Here is a 6,869-nt window from a genome sequence, read left to right as displayed (position 1 = left end):
GATGTATCTCAAATGGTTCAGCATGCAACATCAGAACATGGTCTGGCAAGACATCAGAAGATGGTCGAAGCAGAATCAGAACATGGGTCTATGGAAGCATCAGAAGAACATGAGATCAGAAGCACTGAAGATCAGAAGATGGTATCACGCTCAGAAGCACTTCAAGGTCAGAAGATCAGAAGATGCTGTGCACCAAGCTGTTTGACTCTGATGATATTCAAACGTCGTATTCACAAACATCAGATCAGAAGGAAGTACACGTGGCAGACTACGCTGACTGACAAAAGGAACGTTAAAGCTACTAAAGGCTACGTCAGTAGACACAGCGTGAACAAGGCTCGAGGTAGTTGACAAAAGCGTATAACATTAAATGCAAAGCTGTACGGAACACGCAAAGCATTAAATGCATTCAACGGTCATCTTCTCAACGCCTATATATATGAAGTTCTGATGAGAAGCAAGGTTAACGATTCTGCACCAAAACAATTCAAATTCACTTGCTGAAACTCTGTTCAAATCAAAACTCAGAATCTTCATCTTCATCAAAGCTCACTACATTGCTGTTGTAATATCTTAGTGAGATTAAGCTTAAATTGTAAGAGAAATATCACAGTTGTGATTATCGCTTTTAAGAAGCATTTGTAAACTCTTGAATAGATTACATTAAGTTGTAAGGAACTAGAGTGATCAGTTGATCAGTATACTCTAGGAAGTCTTAGCAGTTAGCTGAGCAGGAAGTCTTGGCAGTTGGCTGAGCAGGAAGTCTTGGCAGTTGGCTGAGCAGAAAGTCTTAGGAGTGAACTAAGCCTAGAGTGATCGTGTTGATCAGTAGACTCTAGAAAAGTCTTAGGAGTGAACTAAGCAGTTGTTCCTGGAGTGATCAGGTTGTGATCAGAAGACTCTGGAAGACTTAGTTGCGGCTAAGTGGAAAACCATTGTAATCCGTGCGATTAGTGGATTAAATCCTCAGTTGAGGTAAATCATCTCTGCGGGGGTGGACTGGAGTAGCTTCGTTAACAGCGAACCAGGATAAAAATAATTGTGCATTTTATTTTTATCGCTCAAGATTTTAAGTCACACTTATTCAATCCCCCCCTTTCTAAGTGTTTTTCTATCCTTCAATTGGCATCAGAGCGCCGGTTCTAAGGTGCAAGCACTTAACCGTGTTTAGAAAAGATTCAGGAAGAGAAAAACGCTTCATTTAAAAGATGGTTGATGAAAGTGAAAGGACTATACCTACACCTGCATCTACATCTGGCTCTGCTGAGCAATACAACGGTAACAATGGTTATACTAGACCGCCGGTATTTGATGGTGAAAACTTTGAATACTGGAAAGATAAACTGGAGAGTTACTTTCTGGGTCTAGATGGTGATCTATGGGATCTTCTGATGGATGGTTACAAACATCCAGTAAATGCCAGAGGCGTGAAGCTGTCAAGGCAAGAAATGAATGATGACCAAAAGAAGCTTTTCAGGAATCATCATAAATGTAGAACTGTTTTGCTGAATGCTATCTCTCATGCTGAGTATGAGAAGATATCTAACAGGGAAACGGCCTATGACATATATGAGTCCTTGAAAATGACTCATGAAGGAAATGCTCAAGTCAAGGAGACAAAAGCTCTTGCCTTAATCCAGAAGTATGAAGCCTTCAAGATGGAGGATGATGAAGACATTGAAAAGATGTTTTCGAGATTTCAAACTCTGACTGCTGGATTGAGAGTTCTTGACAAAGGATACACCAAGGCTGATCATGTAAAGAAGATCATCAGAAGCTTACCCAGAAGATGGGGTCCGATGGTGACTGCATTCAAGATTGCGAAGAATCTGAATGAAGTTTCTCTGGAAGAGCTTATCAGTGCCTTGAGAAGCCATGAGATTGAGCTGGACGCAAATGAGCCTCAAAAGAAAGGTAAGTCTATTGCATTAAAATCTAATATCAAGAAATGCACTAACGCTTTTCAGGCTAGAGAAGAAGATCCTGAAGAATCAGAATCTGAAGAAGAAGATGAACTGTCCATGATTTCCAGAAGGCTAAACCAACTCTGGAAGACCAAGCAAAGGAAGTTCAGAGGCTTCAGAAGTTCAAGGAAATTTGAACGTGGAGAATCTTCTGATGAAAGAAGATTTGACAAGAAGAAGGTCATGTGCTATGAATGCAATGAGCCTGGACACTACAAGAATGAATGTCCAAATCTTCAGAAGGAAAGTCCCAAGAAAAAGTTTCATAAGAAGAAAGGTCTTATGGCAACCTGGGATGAGTCAGAAGATGATTCAGAAGATGAGCAGGCCAACTGTGCGCTGATGGCGACAGAAGATGACGGATCAGAATCTACATCAGAATCAGATTCTGAAGAGGTATTTTCTGAACTTACTAGAGATGAGTTAGTTTCCGGATTAACTGAACTTCTGGAATCCAAGTCTCAGATTTGTATTAAATACAAAAAGCTGAAGAAGCTATTTGAATTTGAAACAAAGAGGCTTGAATTGGAGAATTCTGAATTAAAAGAAAAACTTTTAAAACTATCCAATAATGTTGGATCTCCTTCTGATTCAGAAAAATCCACTCCTAGTCTGAACCATATTCTGAAAGAATATGATTTAAGTTTCAGAAAGTTCTTATCTAGAAGTATTGGCAGAAGTCAGCTAGCTTCTATGATATATGCTGTGTCTGGAAACAAAAGAGTTGGCATTGGTTATGAGGGTGAAACCCCATACAAACTTGAACCTGTCGATGAAATGAAAATTACATACAAGCCATTGTATGATCAGTTCAAGTATGGCCACTCACATGATATTAGGCACACCTCACATGCACAAAGTTTTCACATTACACACACTAAGAAGCATGTGACACAACCTAGGAAATATCATGAAACTCACATTAAGAATTATCATGCTGTTCCTCCTATTGCTTACAATGTTAAACCCAAGTTCAATCAGAACTTGAGAAAATCTAACAAGAAAGGACCCAAAAAGATGTGGGTACCTAAGGATAAGATTATTCCTATTGCAGATATCCTTGGCTGCAAGAAGGACAAAGCACAACATGTCATGGTACCTGGACTCTGGATGCTCGCGACACATGACAGGAAGAAGGTCTATGTTCCAAGACCTGGTACTTAAGTCTGGAGGAGAAGTCAAGTTCGGAGGAGATCAGAAGGGCAAGATAATTGGCTCTGGATCTATAAAATCTGGTAACTCTCCTTCCATCTCTAATGTACTTCTTGTAGAAGGATTAACACATAACCTTTTATCTATCAGTCAATTAAGTGACAATGGTTATGATATAATCTTTAATCAAGAGTCTTGCAAGGCTGTAAATCAGAAGGATGGCTCAATCCTATTTACAGGCAAGAGGAAGAACAACATTTATAAGACAGATCTGCAAGATCTTATGAGTCAGAAGGTGACTTGTCTTATGTCTGTTTCTGAAGAGCAGTGGGTCTGGCACAGGAGGTTAGGTCATGCTAGTTTGAGAAAGATCTCTCAGATTAACAAACTGAATCTTGTCAGAGGACTCCCTAATCTGAAATTCCAATCAGATGCTCTTTGTGAAGCATGTCAGAAGGGCAAGTTCTCCAAACCTGCATTCAAGTCTAAGAATGTTGTTTCTACCTCAAGGCCATTAGAACTCTTGCACATTGATCTGTTTGGACCAGTCAAAACAGCATCTGTCAGAGGAAAGAAATATGGATTAGTCATCGTAGATGATTATAGCCGCTGGACATGGGTAAAATTCTTAAAACACAAGGATGAGACTCATTCAGTGTTCTTTGATTTCTGCATTCAGATTCAATCTGAAAAAGAGTGTAAAATCATAAAGGTCAGAAGTGATCATGGTGGTGAATTTGAGAACAAATCCTTTGAAGAATTCTTCAAAGAAAATGGTATTGCCCATGATTTCTCTTGTCCTAGAACTCCACAGCAAAATGGGGTTGTAGAACGAAAGAATAGGACTCTTCAAGAAATGGCCAGAACCATGATCAATGAAACCAATATGGCTAAGCATTTCTGGGCAGAAGCAATAAACACTGCATGTTATATTCAGAATAGAATCTCTATCAGACCTATTCTAAATAAGACTCCCTATGAATTGTGGAAGAATAGAAAGCCCAACATTTCATATTTCCATCCTTTTGGATGTGTATGCTTTATTCTGAACACTAAAGATCATCTTGGTAAGTTTGATTCCAAAGCTCAAAAGTGTTTCCTTCTTGGATATTCTGAACGCTCAAAAGGCTACAGGGTATACAATACTGAAACATTGGTTGTAGAAGAATCAATCAATATCAGGTTTGATGATAAGCTTGGTTCTGAAAAACCAAAGCAAGTTGATAATTTTGCAGGTTGTGATATTGACATATCAGAAGTTGTTGAGCCAAGAAGCAACGCATCAGAAGCAGAGCTCCTCAGAAGCAAAGAATCTGAAGATCAAGTAACAGCTTCTCTGGAGGATCTAAGTATTTCTGAAGAACCATCTGTCAGAAGATCATCCAGACTCATCTCTGGTCATTCAGAAGATGTCATTCTTGGAAAGAAGGATGATCCAATCAGAACAAGAGCATTCCTTAGGAACAATGCAGACTGTCAATTAGGTCTTGTATCTTTGATCGAGCCAACTTCTGTTGATCATGCTCTAGAAGATCCAGACTGGATAATTGCTATGCAAGAAGAACTAAATCAGTTTACAAGGAATGATGTTTGGGATTTTGTTCCTAGACCAGATGGATTCAACATAATTGGTACAAAATGGGTCTTCAGAAACAAGCTCAGAATGAGAAGATGAAAAATTCTTACGTATGAGTATCCTTTGATATGAAATTTTTTTTTAAGAAGTTCTGATAGAAATCAATTAGAAATTGTGATTCAGTTATTACTAACGTTTCAGTGTCTAAGTTGATTCAGAATCTCTCTTCAAAGCAAAACAGCTGTAACTGGCTATCCAGATGGTAAACACGTGTTCACTATTCCTGGACAAGCGTGCGTGCAGTTGAGGGGACGTCTTCTTAGGTAACTGTGCAAATCACGTCTTTTGTCATTATTATCTCTCCTCATGTCACGTAACATTAAATGCTTTTCATCATTTACTCTCTTTTCAGTTTTCTTTTTATACTCTTCAAACGTTTCTTTTCCCTCTTATATTTCTCTCTCTCTGCATTCGGTTTCTTTTTCATCTCTCTCTTTTCATATCATAAACCCTAGCTATTTCCATTATCTGAAAGTTCATCATGAATCCATCGTCAGGCTCGGGAAATCAAGACAATGATAAGAAACAAAAGAGAAAGGCATCTGCTGAACCTGAAACCAAACCTAAAAGAGTTAGGATCTCCTATGACCCTCTCAAAATATATCAACCCCTTGACGATTCTCGTCAATCACCTCCCTCTTCAAAGACCTCCACCACCTCTTCCTCCTCATTCATCCTCTCGGAACCACCTTCTTCACCATCTGATATCTCCTCTCCTTTAACCCTTCCCTCAGATATTTCTTCATCCCTCTCATACCCTTTTCCCACCAGAACACCTAATCCCTATAGTGTTGTTCTTCCCGACTCAAGGATCACTGTCAACCCTCCAACCCCTACCACTCAAACATATCTGGAGCTCTTACATGCTGATGTAAGTGGCTGGTTGGAGATTCTTGGTGCTGCTCACCTTAATCATCTGGATGAGTATGCTACAAACAACCTCTGGAATACCTTTCGTCAGGATTTTCTGGAGAAGGCTACAGACACTCAGAGAAGGATTATGTCTGAAGCCCCTGGTGTTCGTGGTCTCCGGTTGGAAGTTGGTGAGAACAGCCACCACTGTCTCATCAGGAACAGAAGAGTTCTTGAAGAGAAGATACCTGCAGATGAGTTGGAAGAAGAAAATCTCTGCAGAGATATCGTGGTGTGGAAACCCCGGTCTTCTGTGCTCTGGTTTCCTGTGCTGACTGGAGATTTTCAGTGGCTGTTCAACTGGTTCAGAATGAACCCTTCTGAAAATGCACCTCACATGGTCTTTCCAGTAGTGGTTTATCGTGCTGAAGTTGCTGGTCCTACTCCTCCAACAAACCTTGCAGCTATTCTTCAAGCATTGGAAGATGGAACTTCTGAGCTGCCTGAACCAGAATATGCTAAGGCTCCTTCTGAGTCAGACTCAGATGAGGAAATGGGAGATGCACAAGCTGAAGATCTTCCAGAAGATCACTCTGCTGAGATTGCTGTCCCTCTGGGCAGAAATACTGGTGCTTCTTCTTCGGGTGAAACCTCAGCTCTGATGGAGACCTTGGAAACTCTTCATCAGAATCAAGATATGCTGGCTTCTCGTTTGGATGCGCAAGAAGTAGCCAATGCTGAGTTTCGTTCCTTCATGACAAGGCAAGCTGCAAGCACTGACGGGATTCATGCTGTTCTGGCGCGGATTTTGCGTAGGCTAGGATCTTAGTCTTTTGGTCTTTGTAGTCTCCTTTCCTTGTTGCATCTGTTTTCCTGCATTCCTGTCTTGTAAAACTTTGATTATTCAATGAAAAAGTTTCTTTGTGTTTTACATTCCAGTAAATGTTTTCTTTTAAATATTCTTTTTGATGTTATGACAAAAAGGGGGAGAATGATAAATGATAAATGATTTGATTAAATCTATCAGTTGCTGGGTAAAGGCTCCCACACATTCACTAACAAGAACTGCAAGTTCTATATGGTTTAAGTGTTTTGCAGGTACAAAGAAGTGAAGTGAATCTTCAAAGCAAACACTAGAAGCAAAACCATTGAAACTGAAGCAAGCTGAGTGCTGTCAAGCTTCAGAGATCAGAAGCAAGAAAGAAGAATGAATCAGAAGCACTGATAATAGAATTTGAATATCATTGTCTATCCTGTTCTGACAA

Source organism: Vicia villosa, linkage group LG3, assembly GCF_029867415.1.
Source record: "Vicia villosa cultivar HV-30 ecotype Madison, WI linkage group LG3, Vvil1.0, whole genome shotgun sequence".
Taxonomy (NCBI): Eukaryota; Viridiplantae; Streptophyta; class Magnoliopsida; order Fabales; family Fabaceae; genus Vicia; species Vicia villosa.
The sequence above is the reverse complement of the archived record's forward strand: the minus strand, read 5'-3'. Positions refer to the sequence as shown.